A 19,705-nucleotide genomic window follows, 5' to 3' on the forward strand; every position below is an offset into this window, starting at 1 on the left:
ACTCACACAGTCCCCACTGAAGGCAAGAAAAGTCAATTCACTCCTGGCTTGCACCTATCCCACCGCAGTGAGAGGTAAAATAGATGAAGCTGGCATCTTACCTAAAGGATTAAGGCATCAGAGCTCTCTGACTGCAGTAGGAGACAGCCTGTAGGTATTTTAATTTGCTTTTTAATTCATATCTCCACTGATATGAATTACAGCCGGGGAGTGTGAGACTAGAGGCAGTCCTTTAGCTTGCAACATCTGAAACCATGTTTTAGAGGTTAAAATTCAACACCACAAGGCATAGCTGCTAGGGCTTAACAGTGGACCAAAATACTGGACATTTTACTCTACTTTTAGTTCTTGTAGATTTAGAATGTGTAATTTCCAGTCTATAAAGCACTGAAAAGGAGTTCAAGGAGACATACAGTCTATTTCCATGCACTGAGATTAGTTTAAGTTATTTAAGCCTCCCAAGGCAGGTATTTCTGTGCCACAATGCAGTGGTTCCCTCTCTGAGATGTGTCTAACTCTTCTTTAATGCACAATACAACAGCCAGCATCCCGTCTGAGAGTTTAGGGATCACTCTAGAGAAGAGTAATTGGGTTTTACATCCTCTGCAAAACAAGGCAGTGTTAATATAAAACATAATTTTAAAGCATAATTTTAAATTTGTGGTCTGCCTATAACGCCTGGGACCTTTTCTGCCACTAGACTCATGGTAGTTGCTTCACCCTTGTTTGGTGTTTGTGAATTTGGGGTCCTCTACCAAGCTAAATTCCTTCCTGGATTTAAAGAAAAACTTCTTTGTTGATATAATTTTGAATTCTGACTCAGTCTTTGAAAGCACTTTCACCTAGTAAGTGTAACATGGTCTAGCTTTAGACATAGCTTAAAAATCAGTCAATCAATCAATCAATCAATCACAGCGGGAGAGAGGAAAATTCCCCATGATAGTCAGGCTCACATCACTCCATTGGCAGGCTGGGAAAACTGTGACACTCTTCCAACATTTCCTGCTTTCCTTGTGGATGTAAAATATTTCACCTCGAAATGGCATGTGGCTGGGTGTGTCAGTGTGTCAAGGAGGGGAAGAATGAGGGAAAGCCCCGGAAACTCCCGTCCTTTCGAGAGGAAAGTTTGAAGCAGGTCAGCAGGGTGATTGATTATATTATTATTTGGTGATTGATAAAGCAGGAAGCAGAGCCAGAACACAGGTGGGGGCCCATGCACCCGTGAGAGGAGAGATGAGACTCCCACGTGGACATAGAAGGAAAAAAGTGTTAGAACACAAGCAGAGAAGCCAAAATAATATCCCCAAGAAAAACAAGCCCCTTGCCAAGGGTTTTGAGTAAATTTAATTCTTGAAATAATCAAGGGGATGATACGCGGTACATGCTTTATAAATAAGTGCTAGTGGGATGCCATTACTCAGTGCTACCTTTTTAACCCTCCCTGTAGGAGACAAAACTTTAAAATCCCAACTCTTTGGTTCAAAGTGGCATTACAGGACATGAATTTCTTTTGTGAGGAGGGGTAAGGTTATGGCAGTGATTGCAGCGAGTGGAAATTCACTACAGGCTGCTGCAGGAAGATCCTTTGGTACAAGACACAGACAACCAATTAAGTCAAAGTTCATCAGCCAAAAGTTACGTCCTAAAGCTCTCTGATCTTCACACACTGTATGGATACAGTTGGAGTGGATTTCCCTGGGCTTTCTGCTATTTTATATGATCTGGATTGTATTTTTGCCCTGAAAATATTACAAGATATTTAGTTTTCCTTGCATCATGGTTCATTTTTACTGCCACTGGCATTGTGACAGGTACTGCCACCTGCTGCAAACAGCAGTGTATTTTAGTCATTATCTGATTGCATATGGTGCCAGAATGAGGGAAAATGGGAACCTTCCTCATAGCAAGAATAGAATACCACCTCTGAACTGCCAGGAACTGGCTGCATCCTTTTTCTGGAGCTAAGGATATAAGACTGAACCACCCCTGCATCCTTGCAGAAGTCTTTGGGGTTACATTACCATAAGCCTTGGTGATGATAACAGAATCATGTGGGAGCAGTAAGATCTCGAGATGTTTGGGAATTTGTCTTTGAATCTTATCCTGGCAGCTTTTGCTTCCTCTTTATTCTCAGGCCTTTGTCATCACTGGGGGATTATCCTTTAAACTTTTGTGGCTTCCACGGAAGTCTCAGCTGTCGGAAATGCCAGTCTTTGCCTTTGTGAATTTTCTGTAAAAAGGCTTTGACAAAAATAGAAGCATGTTGCTGATACTAAAACCATTATTAATCTTACCTTTCTGTCTCCCTGGCTCCACAACCTCACCTGCCTTGTGAGAGTGGCTGCTCCTGCAAACAGCCCTGGGGCTCTTGAATACTCCCAGTTCCCAACCCAAATCTTCCTGCTGCTTTTATTAAAGGTGGTTACTGGTGCTGCTGCACTCAGTCTCCAGTTGTTTCCTCCACACTGGAATGAAATGAAAAAAGTATTTATTCTCTCTTAATAAGAGTTCAGCTTCTTCATTTCTTAGGCTCTGACTTGCAGCAGTAATATGTGAATAAACTTAATTTTTTTTTCTCAGGTCTTTCATTTCTGCACCTCTCCAACTCCTTGTTTCATTATGCGATCAGCTAGAACACAGAATCATCAGCCAGCAAAATTTATTTTGGGATGAATAGGAAGAAGGGCTATTTTTCAGATCAGGAATATCCCATATGCCAGACTTGCTCAGGTGCGGGAGCAGATGTACAGGTACAGCAGAGGGGACTCAAAAGGTGCAGATGGGAGACAAAGGGGCAGGCAAGAAGACTAATGCAGGATTACTGCCATGGCCTTATGACCACTCAATTAGGTCCTTTCCTTCTGCATAAGAGCTTTCAATTAGCATTTCTGCTAAACACATTAATTGCTGCATTCCTGGCTTCAGGCTGTTTCCCCCTGCTTGTAGATTCCTTAAAATATGAAATTATAATTTTATAAATGTGCAATTTAGATATTCAGTGTGCTGCCCCTTCTTAAGGTGTAGAAATTGTAAACTTGTGAGCTTTCCTTGGAGTCCATTTATGCAACTTTCAAGCACATAAAAATTGCTGATCTGAGTATGAAATGACGCTTTGTACTTCATAAGATTTAAGACCCTCAAATTATCGGTGTTGAGCTAGGCAATAGCCCAGGTAATTAGTAGCATTTAAATAACTGATTAGACAAAGGAGGGTTTAACCTATTATCACTTAAACCTTCCTTTGAAGTGCAGAATTGTTCCCTTGTGCTTATCCCGGCTTCTTGCCAGAACTGGATGCAGTCACACTCCTCTGTGGCTGCCTTTAAATGACTATGCAGTTTTCTTCTTGTGAGTGGGACAGTATGACACAAATTCTGATTATTTTTTTTCACACCCATGGTGCAACTAATCTTACTGAATCTTAATTCTGTGAATAAGTGCAAAGCTATCTTAATTTTCTGGAGAAATTTATAAGATTCTCCACTTTTCCTATGTCTTTTTAAAGGAAAATAAAATAAAGTTACTGAGCACAACAGTATTACTGCTTTCTGTTGATTCCTCTCTAATTTGGGTTTCTTTGTCTTCATCTACTTCTGTAATCCTGACTTTGAAAAATTGTACAATGATCCAGGAAATCTATTTCTCTTTTCTTCCTGACACGTTGATCCTTGTGCTTTAGGAAGGCATTAACAATGAATGAAAAAGTAGTCATTACTCATAAGTAAGAAAAATGGTTGTTACAACTGGATAGTCTCAGTTTTAAATCACTGTTTTGTATTATTGTTTATAAGTTCCCTTCTTAACACCCTGCCATCAACAAAGCAACCTAAAGAACAGTTTCAGCATTTGCAAAAACCGCTTCGTGCCCAGAAATAGAAAAAATAATCTAAAGAGTTTCTATTTACTGATAAGGCTGGAAGATGGGTTTGAATTGTAAAGAACAGATTGCTGAATATATTAAGCAGCGAAAGAGAACTTGCAGCTGACCAGGTTTGCTAATGGATACTTCTGCATCTTACGGGAATAACTGCAGGTCCAAATAGGCATAAACATTAAGAGAAAAAACCACGTCCCAGAAAGACAAAGAAGGTTGATGAAGTAGCCTTCCATTTTCTGGCTGCAAAGCAAAGTAATTAAAAGGTATCTAAGTGAATGTTATGAGCTGGTGTTCATTTCAAAGACGAAAGGATGATGTCAGCCACTGAATGGTGCATCGGTATAGATGTGACCTGCTATTCTAATCAATTATCTCTTCCCCACAAACATGGGGAAAACACATTGATTTAATCTTGTGATTTTGTTTCTATACACAGACTAAAGTGCTTTTGGCTCCTTGAGCACGAGAGTAATTTACTCTGCTAGTAGTATGTTTCGTGGTCTCGGGTGGATTTGAATACTGCCATTTCCTCTTATTAAGCTTATGCTTCCCCTCCAAAAAAAAAGTAAAAAAAAAAGAAATGAATGCTTTCGCAGGTTACACTTTTGGTGTTTGAAAAATCACCTTGTAGCTTTCAGTGTTTGTAAGTGATTAAGATTTAAAAAGAATATTAATTCCACCTCTCCACTCTCTATACTGTAATTTGTGAAGTTTATATGAAAAATCTAGCCAGTAACCAGCATAACCATCTCCTTCTTGAATATCACCCAGACTTTGTCTTACAATTTGCTCCTGAATGCAGGCCTGGACCATTGGGACTCCTTGCAGGAAAAGTATTTCCTTAAGCCTCCATTAACTTTGTTTTTACTTTTCGTATGTGTTTCCTTGTCTTTTAATCAGAGTCACACTGAAACAAATGCCTTTATTCTGACATTCTCTATCAAAATTACATCACAGTACTCTTTTTGGTTTTACCCCTTTTCCTTCCAAACATCATAACTTTATGCTGTTTTAACCTACCTTTTCCTTCCAAACATCATAACTTTATGCTGTTTTAACCTACCTTATCCTTGATAATTTTATTTAGGGATCAAAGTATTCCTTTACTCCATCTGTCCATCTAATCCACACTCATATATTGTAGTCAGAACTTGAAAAAAAATAAAGTTACTGGTATCAGAGTACTTCTTTAAGTTCTCCAATGATTTAAGCAGATCTAAGTCTGTTTCATTTCAGAAATGTTCTCTCTCTTATTGACACTCCATGTCTCACAGTCCTCAGCCACCAAACCAAATGAAATGTCAGTGATCATTTATCATCCACGGATTGGAAAGAAGTCAGTGTGCAAGGTGAGAGCACTGGGATGCATCCCTCTTCTCTGCACATTTTGAGAGGCCAACAGAGCATCAAATTGAGGCAAAATGCACACTGCCAACATGGTGTCTGTTGTGAAGCTTTGGTGGGCTACACACATCTCCAGGTGGATGGAATTAGGCAATCTTTCCCTACACCACTTGAATCATTAGAAGGGAATGTGATGAGCTTGCTTTTCTCTCTTTTTCTTTTCTTTTCTGAATTTCTCTTTCTTTTCGTTCTCTTTCTTCCTTTCTTTCTTCTTTCTCTTTTTCTTTCTTCTTTCTTTCTCTCTCTTTCTTTCTCTCTTTGTCTCTCTCTCTCGGTCTCTTTTTCTTTCTTTCTTTCTCTCATTCACTCCTTTTTCTCCTTCTTTCATTCTCTCCTGTTTTCTTTCTGCCTCTCTCTCCCCCCATCTCTCACATTAACTGTTCAGTAAAAGCCACACAAATGACTTTGGCATATGCTCTCGTTTGCACTTCATTCGGGCCCAGGCACTCCTGACCATTTTAATACCCGGCTCGGAACAAGGGGCTGGAAGCCCACGAGGCCGGGGGCTGCCCCGTGCCACGTGCAGTCCTTGGGCTGTGCAAGGGGTGCCGCGGGTGGCCCTTTGTGACACGGGCGCCTCGTGTCAGGGCCCTCGGCGATGCGGGACATCGTGGTGCCCAGAGGCCTTTGTGACACGGGAGCGCCGCGCCCGGCTGAGGCCATACACGGGACCTTGCAGGGCCCTGCGGTGGCCAGTCCCAGGAGCCGCTGTGTCCCGGGAGCTGTCTGTGCTCCAGGCTGCCACAGATGGAGGAGGACAAGGCCCACCCCAACTCCCAGCCCCCCAGCCCCTTGCCCGGCTGGCCGGAAGATCAGGCCCTCAGCGGGCAGTGGCTGGGGGCAGGGGGCAGCTCAGTCCTGCCGCTGTCACAGACTGAGGAGGAGGACGAGGGGGCCTGTGTCACCACTGAGCAAGAGTGGGAACACGCCGTGGACGAAGAGCTTTCCCCACGGGCAGGCGTCAGCGGCCGACAGCTTTGCCTGTGGGAAGAAGTGACGGTGCGCCAGTTTCGCCGGTGGCAAGAAGAGGTGCCCCGTCAGGAGGTTTGTCCCTGGGCAGCTGTGAGACCCCAGGAGCTGCAGCGCTGGCAGGTACGTGGGAGACCGCAGCGGGCAGATGGGAGACAACAAGAGCTGTCCCAGTGGGCAGAAAGGGTGCCAGCGCAGGAAGCGTACCAAGGGGATGAAGATGAGGAGGTGCCACGGGCAGAGACACAGAGCCCCGTCCCTGCCCCACAGAGCCCCGCAGGCCGCAGCCAGGCCCTGCTGGACTCAGCGTGCCGCAGCAGCCGTGAGCCTGGCAGCAAGGCTGGGCTCCGGGTGCCGGGCTCTGGCCAGCAGCCAGAGGAGCAGAGGCACCCGGAGCCCAGCGTGGCTGCACGAGACCAAGCAGCAGCTGCAGGAGAAAGGGGAGAGAGCCCCATCTCTGCCCCGCACAGCCCCTGCTGCCCCCCTAGCCCCTCGCCCAGCCCGCGGGGGGCCCAGGGCTGGAGTGAGCAGCAGGAGGAGGCCAAGAGGGGCTCAGTCGGGGCGGAGCGAGAGAGCGAGGAGGGGGCCTTGACTGGGGACCTTGAATTTTCCCAGCGTGACGGTGAGGAGGAGCCAGAGCTCTCCCGAGGAGAAACCCAGCAGTACCAGCAAGTGACTCCAGGGCAAGCCTGCGCTGAGCCAGAGCTGTCCCCAGGAGATGCTGCTATCTGCCAAGAGCTCTCTGATTGGGATGAAGGCCTTAAGCAGGAGCTGGCCCAAGGAGAATCCGGGAGCTACTGGGATTTCTCTGACTCGGAAGAGCACAGCGAGCAAGAGCCCTCCCAAGCAGAGGTCAAGCCTTCCCGAGCAGTCTCGGATGAGTGCATGGAGCAAGAGCTGGCCCAAGAAGACATTGAGAGCTGCCAAGAATTTTCGGACTCGGGAGAGTATCTTGAGAAGCAGGTGTCCCCACTAGAAGTTGGTAGCTACGACGAACTCTCTGACTGGGATGTGTGCAGCGAGCAAGAGCTGTCCCAGGAAGAAGCCAGGAGCTACCAAGAGCTTTCTGACTGGGAAGAAGACACAAAGCAAGGGCTTTTGCAAGGAGGATTTGCTGGCTCCTCAAAGCTCTCAGACTGGCAAGAACAAAGCCAGCAAGAGCTGTCCCCCAGAGAGGTCGGGAGCTGCCGAGAGCACGTGCACTGGGAAGAGCGCAGTGGCCAAGCGCTTCCTGAAGAGCAAGACTCCAGTGGCCAGGAGGCGGCCAAAGGCAATGCTGAGAGAAGAGCCTCCGTGCAGTCCAGCTGGGAAGACGACAGCGACCGAGAGCCGGCGCACGACAGCGGGGAACACGCCGGCGTCCGGAGCACGGCGCTCGTGGCCTTGCCGCGGGAGGACGACGAGTGGGACGACGTGAGCGTCCTGGAGCTGCACGAGGAAGAAGAAGAAGACAGGGAGCAAAGACTGGCAGGCTTGGCACGAGATGGGCTCTCCGTGCCTGTCCCTCGGGAGGCTTGGGTGGAGTCGTGGGTGCAGGCATTGGAGTCGTGCCCCCCAGAGCCGCTCTATGCCACGTCTGACCCTCTGGAAGCCCAAACCCCCGTGGAATACCTGTCTTCTCCTGCCTCGGCCGAGCAGGTGCCAGCGGCAGGGCCACAGAGGCCGGGGCCTGCCCCGCACGGGCCCCCCGGCCCCTCACCCGCCCAGCCGGGCGCCCAGGCCCCACGTGGGCAGCTGGCTCCCCACAGGAAACGCCCCTCGCGCTTCAGGCGGGTGCTGCGGGCGCTGCGGGGGCTGTTCCGCTGCCCCTGCCTGGCGGCGCAGCCGGAGGATTAGCGGCCGCTGCCAGCAGCAGCAGGCCGGGCCTGGAGACGGCGGCCGGCCTGCAGCCTGCCGGGCGGCCTGAGGGAGCCGCAGCCGCTGATCCATATTGAATCTGCACCTCCCCTGCTGGGATCTCAGGCCACTTCCGCTCATCCAGAAAGGATTCCATGCTCATCCTTTGCCATTTCATCCACGACGAATGGGCACACACAGGAGCTGTTGCTCCCAGGACACGACCGCACGCTGCCGGACGCGACACACACCATTCTTGCAAAACAAAAAGAAGGTTAGGGTTAAGAAATAGAAGTAGTAAGGAAAAAAAAACAAAAATCCCACACCAAAAAAACCACAAAACTCCTCCAAAAACCACAAAAAGAATAAGAGTAGGAATAATTATATTGTATTATCTAATATTATAATATTATATAAATAGGAATAAAATAGAGAAGAAGAAGAAGAAGGATAAGAAGAAGGATAAGAAGAAAATGAAGTTGATGAAGAAGTAATAGTACTAAAACAGAATAAGAATAGGAGTAACAATAGGAACAAAAATAAGAAAATAAGAATAAGAATAAGAATAAATAAAAATAGAAATAAGAATAAAACTAAGAAAAAGAGTAAGAATCAGAATAAGAGTAGAAATAAGGAAAAACAAAACATAAGAGTAAGAAAAAGAAAGAAGGACAAGAACAAGAAGAAATAAAAGACCAAGACCAAGAAAAAGACCAAGAATATGAACAAGAAGAAGAAGAAAAAAACAAGAAGAAGAACAAGAAGAAGGAGAACAAGAAGAAGAAGGAGAACAAGGAGAACAAGAAGAAGAACAAAAAGGAGAACAAGAAGAAGGAGAACAAGAAGGAGAAGAAGAAGGAGAAGAACAAGAACAAGAAGGAGAGGCAGGGAGGAGCCATTATCCCTCCGAGAGCCCCAAAGCGCTCCCCAGGCTCACTGCTGAGGCCTTGCAGCACAGCACTGCACAGGAAGCAAAGTGATGCAACAGATGCAGAGGCTGTTGCAAGAGATTGTGCCAAACTTCTCCCCCGCCAGGGGAGGTACCTGGCCATTCCCCCAGCCCAGGGGTCTGCCCATGTGCTGAACTCAATGTTTTTGTGGCACCCTCAGCACCAAGGAGACCTGATGGAGAGCGTCAACGGGAGCGCTGGCATGCACGGAGGGGTGAAGTTTTCAGCCTAATCTGCCTCTGGCACTCCTTCTCTCCCGCCACCTGATACCTGTTTTCTTTCTTTCTTTCTCTCTCTTTCTTTCTTTTTCTTTCTTTCTTTCTTTCTTTCGTTCTTTCTTTTTCGTTCTTTCTTTCTTTCTTTCTTTCTCTCTCTCTCTCTGTCTCTTTTTCTTTCTTTCTCTCATTCACTCCTTTTTCTCCTTCTTTCATTCTCTCCTGTTTTCTTTCTGCCTCTCTCTCCCCCCATCTCTCACATTAACTGTTCAGTAAAAGCCACACAAATGACTTTGGCATATGCTCTCGTTTGCACTTCATTCGGGCCCAGGCACTCCTGACCATTTTAATACCCGGCTCGGAACAAGGGGCTGGAAGCCCACGAGGCCGGGGGCTGCCCCGTGCCACGTGCAGTCCTTGGGCTGTGCAAGGGGTGCCGCGGGTGGCCCTTTGTGACACGGGCGCCTCGTGTCAGGGCCCTCGGCGATGCGGGACATCGTGGTGCCCAGAGGCCTTTGTGACACGGGAGCGCCGCGCCCGGCTGAGGCCATACACGGGACCTTGCAGGGCCCTGCGGTGGCCAGTCCCAGGAGCCGCTGTGTCCCGGGAGCTGTCTGTGCTCCAGGCTGCCACAGATGGAGGAGGACAAGGCCCACCCCAACTCCCAGCCCCCCAGCCCCTTGCCCGGCTGGCCGGAAGATCAGGCCCTCAGCGGGCAGTGGCTGGGGACAGTGGGCAGCTCAGTCCTGCCCCTGTCACAGACTGAGGAGGAGGAGGAGGGGACCTGTGTCACCACTGAGCAAGAGTGGGAACACGCCGTGGACGAAGAGCTTTCCCCACGGGCAGGCGTCAGCGGCCGACAGCTTTGCCTGTGGGAAGAAGTGACGGTGCGCCAGTTTCGCCGGTGGCAAGAAGAGGTACCCCGTCAGGAGGTTTGTCCCTGGGCAGCTGTGAGACCCCAGGAGCTGCAGCGCTGGCAGGTACGTGGGAGACCGCAGCGGGCAGATGGGAGACAACAAGAGCTGTCCCAGTGGGCAGAACGGGTGCCAGCGCAGGAAGCGTACCAAGGGGATGAAGATGAGGAGGTGCCACGGGCAGAGACACAGAGCCCCGTCCCTGCCCCACAGAGCCCCGCAGGCCGCAGCCAGGCCCTGCTGGACTCAGCGTGCCGCAGCAGCCGTGAGCCTGGCAGCAAGGCTGGGCTCCGGGTGCCGGGCTCTGGCCAGCAGCCAGAAGAGCAGAGGCACCTGGAGCCCAGCGTGGCTGCACGAGACCAAGCAGCAGCTGCAGGAGAAAGGGGAGAGAGCCCCATCTCTGCCCCGCACAGCCCCTGCTGCCCCCCCAGCCCCTCGCCCAGCCCGCGGGGGGCCCAGGGCTGGAGTGAGCAGCAGGAGGAGGCCAAGAGGGGCTCAGTCGGGGCGGAGCGAGAGAGCGAGGAGGGGGCCTTGACTGGGGACCTTGAATTTTCCCAGCGTGACGGTGAGGAGGAGCCAGAGCTCTCCCGAGGAGAAACCCAGCAGTACCAGCGAGTGACTCCAGGGCAAGCCTGCGCTGAGCCAGAGCTGTCCCCAGGAGATGCTGCTATCTGCCAAGAGCTCTCTGATTGGGATGAAGGCCTTAAGCAGGAGCTGGCCCAAGGAGAATCCGGGAGCTACTGGGATTTCTCTGACTCGGAAGAGCACAGCGAGCAAGAGCCCTCCCAAGCAGAGGTCAAGCCTTCCCCAGCAGTCTCGGATGAGTGCATGGAGCAAGAGCTGGCCCAAGAAGACACTGAGAGCTGCCAAGAATTTTCGGACTCGGGAGAGTATCTTGAGAAGCAGGTGTCCCCACTAGAAGTTGGTAGCTACGACGAACTCTCTGACTGGGATGTGTGCAGCGAGCAAGAGCTGTCCCAGGAAGAAGCCAGGAGCTACCAAGAGCTTTCTGACTGGGAAGAAGACACAAAGCAAGGGCTTTTGCAAGGAGGATTTGCTGGCTCCTCAAAGCTCTCAGACTGGCAAGAACAAAGCCAGCAAGAGCTGTCCCCCAGAGAGGTCGGGAGCTGCCGAGAGCACGTGCACTGGGAAGAGCGCAGTGGCCAAGCGCTTCCTGAAGAGCAAGACTCCAGTGGCCAGGAGGCGGCCAAAGGCAATGCTGAGAGAAGAGCCTCCGTGCAGTCCAGCTGGGAAGACGACAGCGACCGAGAGCCGGCGCACGACAGCGGGGAACACGCCGGCGTCCGGAGCACGGCGCTCGTGGCCTTGCCGCGGGAGGACGACGAGTGGGACGACGTGAGCGTCCTGGAGCTGCACGAGGAAGAAGAAGAAGACAGGGAGCAAAGACTGGCAGGCTTGGCACGAGATGGGCTCTCCGTGCCTGTCCCTCGGGAGGCTTGGGTGGAGTCGTGGGTGCAGGCATTGGAGTCGTGCCCCCCAGAGCCGCTCTATGCCACGTCTGACCCTCTGGAAGCCCAAACCCCCGTGGAATACCTGTCTTCTCCTGCCTCGGCCGAGCAGGTGCCAGCAGCAGGGCCACAGAGGCCGGGGCCTGCCCCGCACGGGCCCCCCGGCCCCTCACCCGCCCAGCCGGGCGCCCAGGCCCCACGTGGGCAGCTGGCTCCCCACAGGAAACGCCCCTCGCGCTTCAGGCGGGTGCTGCGGGCGCTGCGGGGGCTGTTCCGCTGCCCCTGCCTGGCGGCGCAGCCGGAGGATTAGCGGCCGCTGCCAGCAGCAGCAGGCCGGGCCTGGAGACGGCGGCCGGCCTGCAGCCTGCCGGGCGGCCTGAGGGAGCCGCACCTGCTGATCCATATTGAATCTGCACCTCCCCTGCTGGGATCTCAGGCCACTTCCGCTCATCCAGAAAGGATTCCATGCTCATCCTTTGCCATTTCATCCACGACGAATGGGCACACACAGGAGCTGTTGCTCCCAGGACACGACCGCACGCTGCCGGACTTGACACACACCATTCTTGCAAAACAGAAGAAAGTTAGGGTTAAGAAATAGAAGTAGTAAGAAAAAAACCCCAAAAATCCCACACCAAAAAAACCACAAAACTCCTCCAAAAAAACTCAAAAATAATAAGAGTAGGAATAATAAGAAGAATAAGAAGAAAATTAAGTCAGTGAAGAAGTAATAGTACTAAAACAGAATAATAGGAGTAACAATAGGAACAAAAATAATAAGAATAAGAATATAACAATAACAATAAATAAGAATAGAAATGAGTAACAAAAAGAATTTGAATAAGAATACAGAATAAGAATAAATAAGAATAGAAATAAGAGTAAGAAAAAGAATAAGAATAAGAATAAGAATAAGAATAAGAATAAGAATAAGAATAAGAATAAATAAGACTAGAAATAAGAATAAGAGTAAGAAAATGAATAAGAATCAGAATAAGAGTCAAAATAAGGAAAAGAATAAGTGTAAGAAAAAGAAGAACAAGAAGAAGAAAAAAAAGACCCAAGAAAAAGAGCAAGAACACAAATGTAGAGGAATTCCTTGTGGAACAGGGGCATGAGATACCCCAGGAGAGCTTGGGCATCCCAGGGCTGTTGCAGAAGTACCCCTGACGGGGCCCCAGGCTGAAGATAGGCTTGCAAGGCACCTGCTAGCCAGCAGCCTTTAACAGCCTTGGGAAAAGGTATACACTGGTCAGCTCCCGCGCTGCTTAGAGGCTTTCTCATGGGAAAGGGGCGTGAACTTGGCAAAGTATAACTTGGTGAAGGTAAGCACGATGCTCAAATTGTATCAGTGTTTGTATCATGACTCCGGGTGGCTCTCCTGCACCCGGGACCCCCCCTGCCCCCCCCACTAAACACAAAGAAAAAAGCAAAGATGAAAAAGAAGAATAAGAACAAGACCAAGAAAAAGAACAAGAATACAAAACATGAAGAACAAGAAGAAGACAACGTAAAAGGAGAACAAGAACAAGACCAAGAACATGAACGAGAAGAACAAGGACAAGAACAAGGACCAGAAGAAGAAGAAGAACAAGGAGAAATACAAGAAGGAGAGGCAGGGAGGAGCCATTATCCCTCCGAGAATCCCCAAAGCGCTCCCCAGGCTCACTGCTGAGGCCTTGCAGCACAGCACTGCACAGGAAGCAAAGTGATGCAACAGATGCAGAGGCTGTTGCAAGAGATTGTGCCAAACTTCTCCCCCGCCAGGGGAGGTACCTGGCCATTCCCCCAGCCCAGGGGTCTGCCCATGTGCTGAACTCAATGTTTTTGTGGCACCCTCAGCACCAAGGAGACCTGATGGAGAGCGTCAACGGGAGCGCTGGCATGCACGGAGGGGTGAAGTTTTCAGCCTAATCTGCCTCTGGCACTCCTTCTCTCCCCCCACCTGTTGCCCCTTCCCTTCCCTTGCCGTCCCGTCCCTTGCCGTCCCGTGCCATCCCGTGCCGTCCCGTCCCGTCCCTTCCCTTCCTTTCCCTTCCCTTCCTGTCCCGTCCCCGTCCCGTCCCCTTCCCCTCCCCTCCCCTCTGCTCCCCTCCCCTCCTCTCCCGTCCCCTTCCCGTCCCCGTCCCGTCCCCGTCCTGTCCCCTTCCCCTCCCTTCCTGTCCCCTTCCTGTCCCCTTCCCTTCCCTTCCCTTCCCTTCCCTTCCCTTCCCTTCCCTTCCCTTCCCTTCCCTTCCCTTCCCTTCCCTTCCCTTCCCTTCCCTTCCCTTCCCTTCCCTTCCCTTCCCTTCCCTTCCCTTCCCTTCCCTTCCCTTCCCTTCCCTTCCCTGTCCCAGGTTTGATTACAATCACCTGTTTTTCACTTTGGCAGTGGCACCACTGCCCATCTAAGTGTATTTCTTTGGTGTACTTCCACATGTTTTTACCAAAGCAATGTTTTGGTAAGCCTGGAGAGTAATTTACAATAAAGTGTAGTCAAAATAGTCCAGTGGCTGAAGTGCTTCAGTGGGCTTGGGTTAAAAGCTTGTCATGGTTGCAGGACTGAGCTACAGGAATCAGCACAGATTCCTGTGATCTCTAAAATGACAGCTCTGTGATTCTCAAGAGTGAGGAAAACTTAACAGAAAATAATGGGAAGTCTTGGTTCCAAGTGCCTTTTTGAACATCTGAGTGTCTCATGGAGCAAATTTATCTACGTGTATGTACCAGGAATGCTATTTTTTTGCTCTACACAATTAGACTTTGCTAACATATATTTAAATTATCAAACTTCTTCTTTTGTCTCATATATAAAACATATTAATAACCATTGGAAAAATGATTTGTCTACCACATATCCCTTTTCTTGACACTGGTCTGTAGCAGCTTCTCAAGTCAGAGAATCCAATAGGAGAAGGAATAGGAGATGATGAATATTCCCTTTTTTGCTGGATGTAATCTGAGTTTTAGAAACTCTCCTGGAGCATTTTTTTTTTTTTTTTAATCACTACTGTTATCTTACGTTTCACATTTCAGGAAATCCTTTTGCTCATTTATTTGTTTCCTTGGTCTGGGAAATCTACACAGTGACCCTCCTTGATGGAAAGTTTTTTTCTGGGGTTTCCTTGCTGCACTGGGACCTCATCTAAGAGAACTTCAGAGCTCCTTATTATTTTTCACTGTCCAGACACAGTTTCATTTCACTCACCCACACACACAGGGACACACATCAATACATTTATGAAGCCTAGGTATTTCTGTGCGTTTTTAAGAAAAATGATGTTCAAAAACCTCCCATTGATTTTTTGATAAATGGTTCATGCAGAAACTTGCTCGACAGCCAACAGGAATGAATAAGCTTATTCCAATAAAATCACCACCATGTCTGATTACAATATTTTTCAATGGCGAGTTTTGTGCAGAGAAAGAGATCCCTATGGGGAGGTCATTTGTCAGCCTAAGTCAGAGCTTTAATGTTACTCTGAAATAGCTTAGTTGAAGTTGTGTGTGAGTTTCTCTTTCTCCTTTCAGAGGAATAAAAAAAAAAGGTATAAAGAAAGTAGAAAAAAACCCACAGAGAATCGCAGCACTTGTATAAATCAGGACACGGCGGCCAAAGAGATTTCATGTAAGCTCCTGGTGCCAGTGCATTCATTTTGTGTTCTAATGGGGCACTTATTTGAGAAAAGCCTCTTTTACTTGTACATTTTTCTACATCTACATTTTCTTTAAATCTATTGCATCTTATTTTACCAGGGTCTGCTCCAGCACATTTTAATCATAAGATTATCAGATTCATGTTTATGAGTGCAGTGGCTACAATAGTAAATACTCTGTCTCTAGGAATTAGTTTTGCTCTCAGCTCTTCCCGCAATTATTTTAACTAGACTATAATAATCCCTGTGTCTGAAGCAGTTTCTGCACTAAATAGTTTTTTCAGTGGGATATGAAATTTAAATGGCAATAATTCTACTTGCTTTGCTCCACAGTTGCCAGCCAAATCAGATTTTTTTTTGTGTGTGTAAAGTATGCATTTTTCTGGTCACATTAACCATTTCAACACTAGCTTGAACCTGCTGTCCTCAGTTAACAAGACCTGATTTTGGTGGAGTGACTGGATGAAGAGTAAAGGAAAGTTTTTTCTTTAGAGTGTTTAGCAAATTCTAGCTGGGACTGTGAAAAGTGCAAAGAACAATTTTTGTAGGTTGAGAGTAAAGCTCGAAGAGAGAAGGATTTCTCTTAGCTTTTCCCATGTAGTCTGATGTGCACCTGGAACTAAAAATCTCATTGTTCTTTGAGGAAAAGATCAAACCAGATTGGATGTGCATGTGTGTTCTTCAACCTGTCCAGTTCTGGCAAGGCAATGATGTTTGGTGTCCCTTTGCTTCCAAATCACAATGAAAATTTAATTCCTAGCAGTCCCCACCCTTCACCTTTCTGTTTCTGAGAAGGGTAGATATCACACATTAAATTTTATAAAAAATATTCCAAAAAACTATTCAGTTGTTGGGTGTTGCCACATGTAATTTTTAGGTGGCTTCTTCCCACAGCAGAGGGGTGGGAACGAGGTGGTCTTTAGGGTCCCTTCCAACACAAACTATTCTAAGATTTTATGATTCTGCCCAGAGGGAAATCCCAGTGATTGAGGCACTTCATGGGGACATGTCAGGAAAGAATTCAAGCTGGTCAGGCTGCTGAGCAGGGAACTTGGGTGGAGGTGACCAAGGGAGTGTGGGGCCAGGTCAGACCTGAAACCTTGCCCTTCCTCAGATGTAGGCACTACTCTGAACAAAACCATCAGGTGGTGCTCAGCACAGCCCATCTTCATCAGGGCTGGGAGGCTGGACCTCTCCTTCAGTGCTGAGCAGAGAGGTTGCTGCCAGTGAGAGTTTTAGGGCGGCTGAAAGACTCAAAATCGTTGGCAAAAGTAGGTTTAGTATAAAAGCGAAAGTGCAGCAAAGTTTGCTGGAAAGGTTCACTCAGCTCCTTACTAGATGGTTAAAGCACATGGAGAAAAAGCAAACAAAAATCTAAAATAAATCAGTCAAAGCCCAAAATCAACCTAAAAATAATCTCTGTGAGGGCTGGGTGGTAAGCAGAGGGGAGAAAAGGGTAACGGTAGGAAAGGGCAAGGATGAAAAGGAGTAAGGAAACCCCTCCCAATGAGTCATGAGGTTCAGAGTGGACCCCCTGGCTAAACTGAGCTGAGGGCTTGAACATTTTAGGCCTAAAGGTTTAACAGCACTTAACAGTACTTAATTGATAAGTTAAGCTATGTTTAGGTTAAGTAAAATTAAAAGATTTATATAGTATAGCACAACATCATTTTGAGGCCTAGCGTGCTTAAAAATCTAAGTTACTTAAGGATCTAGGAGAGGGACATTCCTGGTACATTTGCTGTGGCATATTCATCCTCACACACACACAGAGACCTAAAGAGTCCATACAAGGTTTAGAATAGTGAAAAAGTGCCCTTGAATTCGGTGACTGACTCGTGCAGGATGCCTTTGTGTCCTCTCAGTGGACGAAGGTTGAGGATTGGGAGATCAGCTCAGGATCCAGTGTCACTGTTTGCCAGTGCTCCAGGTGTAGCAAGCTGGAGAGTTCATTGGTCTGAGAAGGGTCCCACTCCCCTGAAGACGCTGCTCACAGCCAGCCTGCTGCTGTCCAAGAGAGCTCAAAAGTCTCTTGACCGCTGCTTGTAGGGGCTGCAAGAAGGTGGTTTAATCATCATAATTTTTCACCCTGGTCATAATTCAGGTCAGTAACTTTCTTTGAAAGTTTGACAACAAAAACATTATTTCACTTGGATTCAGGCAAGAAAAATAAATTTCCAAGGCTATTGGTTAAAAAGCAGGAGCTTCTTAGACAGCACAAATTCCTGGGAGCAGAAAATATTTCTAATGAGCTGGAGAGAGGCTCAGCCCACATGCTGCTCATCAAAGCCAAGGCCTAAAGAGCAGTTCTGAGATCATAGGGCAGCTCAAGAGCCTGGGGGAGGAGCTAAATGCACCACCACATCCTCTCCTTAACCAGATGTGCTTGAGAAGAAACAGGGAAGTTGGGACTATGTCATGCTTTAACCCAGAAGGCAACCAAGCACCTCGCAGCCGCTTGCTCACTCCCTGCGGTGGGGTGGGGGAGAGATTTGGAAGAGTAAAGCTGGTAAAATTCATGGGTTGAGATAGAGATTAATTGAGTTTAAAAAGCAAATCAAAAAATGTGTTAACAAGCGAGCAAAATAAGGAATCCATTCCCCACTTCCCATGGTCAGGCAGGTGTTCAGATACCCCCAGGAAAGCCAGACCCATGTGTAACAGTGACTTGGGAAGACAAACACCATCACTCCAAACATCTCCTTCCCCTTCCTCCTACTTCCCCAGCTCTACAGGCTGAACAGGGCACCACCACATGGAATATCCATGTGGTCAGCTGGGATCAGCTGTCCTGGCTGCATCCCCTCCTCATGCACCTGCAGCCCACTAGGTGCTGCGGTGGGTGAGGTGAAGAGCAGCCACCAGCAGAACCAAAAACATCCCTGTGCTATCAACACCATTTCCAGCACAAATCCAAAACACAGCCCCAAACCAGCTTTTGTGATGAAAATTAACTCCGCCCCAGCCCAAACCCAGCACTACCTAGATGATCTTGAAGGTCGCTTCCAGTCCAAACCTTTTTGTGATTATGCGGAATGGGTGACTCTTAGAAGAGGGAAGACTGGGTGAATGCTGTAGATTGATTTTGAAAATGAAAACTCATTGTCCTTTGCTGCTGCTGTCCTGTAGGCCACACATTTCATGCAGAGGGTTTCCTTTACTGTTTGAAGGCTCGTGGGCAACACCTTATATCAGGGTCTTGGAGCTTGTAGAGAGATGCCCTGACCCTGGGCACCAGAGCCTGCCAGAGGCACTCTGCCCATGGGCTGTGTTTTGCCTTCAGCTCTGTCACCCTCAGCTAAACACAAGATTTTTAATGTGAAACAGAATGAATTTTAAGCTACTAAAGGGCAAAGTCAACAACGTGGTTGCTAGGTTTGGATAGTGAATGCAAAGAAAGAAGGCAATTACAGTACCTTATCGGCTGGGGCTCCTGCGTCCGCTCTGCTTGTTTCTTCAAGGGCTGACGGGATGGATTCGAGCTTGTTAGGGCTAGGGCCAAGCTCCTGTAATGAGCCACATCCATCTGGCCTCATCTGTACCTTGCAGGAGCCTCCCACCTAGGACAGAGTCTGTCTTTAATGAACTGCTTTGCTTACCAAGGCTGCTGCTAGGTGTAAACACACCACAAGGGGATTGTCAATAACCTCTGATCTTTATAGTTAATTTGATTACTGTTTGAATTTATGAGCTGTTCTGCTTAATTAAATCTGTCTGATGTAGTATCAGCTGCTGATACATAGACATATTTCCAAAATAAAACTTCATACTGGGTTGCTCAGGTAGTGTTGTCACTCTCTCCATCAGCAGATGATGCATTAATACCATATAAATGCCATATAAATGCTGGTCTCAATGCCTGGTTGGTGAATGTACAGGGAATCAACTGAGCTTGTAAGGCTTTAAGTAATTAACCCTGCTAGCACATCAGATTTATTTATAACCATACCACTTCAGGGATAACAAAAATTATAGCTAAAACACTGGGGAATGAAGGGAAACAGCAAGTACAACATGGATTTTTACATGAGAAAATCTCAAAAAAGCAAATACTCAGTTGTTCAGATTTTGTGAATGGATTGAAAACCTTATACAACTTTCATATTGGAAAAGTAAAGCAGGCATTTTTCAGCTTCTTGTGAAATAAGTACCAAAAAAAAAAAAAGCAAACAAAAAAAGTCAGCTGAAACACTTTCTTGAATGGAAAAAGGCATGCAGTTTTCTTTCTGGGTTATATAACCTTTTAAAGCACCCCACATTTTTGTCAATTTTCAGTGAAAATAGCGGTTTCAAAATGAAAAACCATGAATGATGAAATTTATAGAAGTGTTGACTGCAAAATTTTGGGAAGCTCAAAATCATTATTTTATGTCCTTGTTATGCTGACCTCCTCCAGGTAACTTTGATATTAAAATTCATCTTAGTTGTGTTGGGAA

Source organism: Corvus moneduloides, chromosome Z (assembly GCF_009650955.1).
Source record: "Corvus moneduloides isolate bCorMon1 chromosome Z, bCorMon1.pri, whole genome shotgun sequence".
Lineage (NCBI taxonomy): Eukaryota > Metazoa > Chordata > Aves > Passeriformes > Corvidae > Corvus > Corvus moneduloides.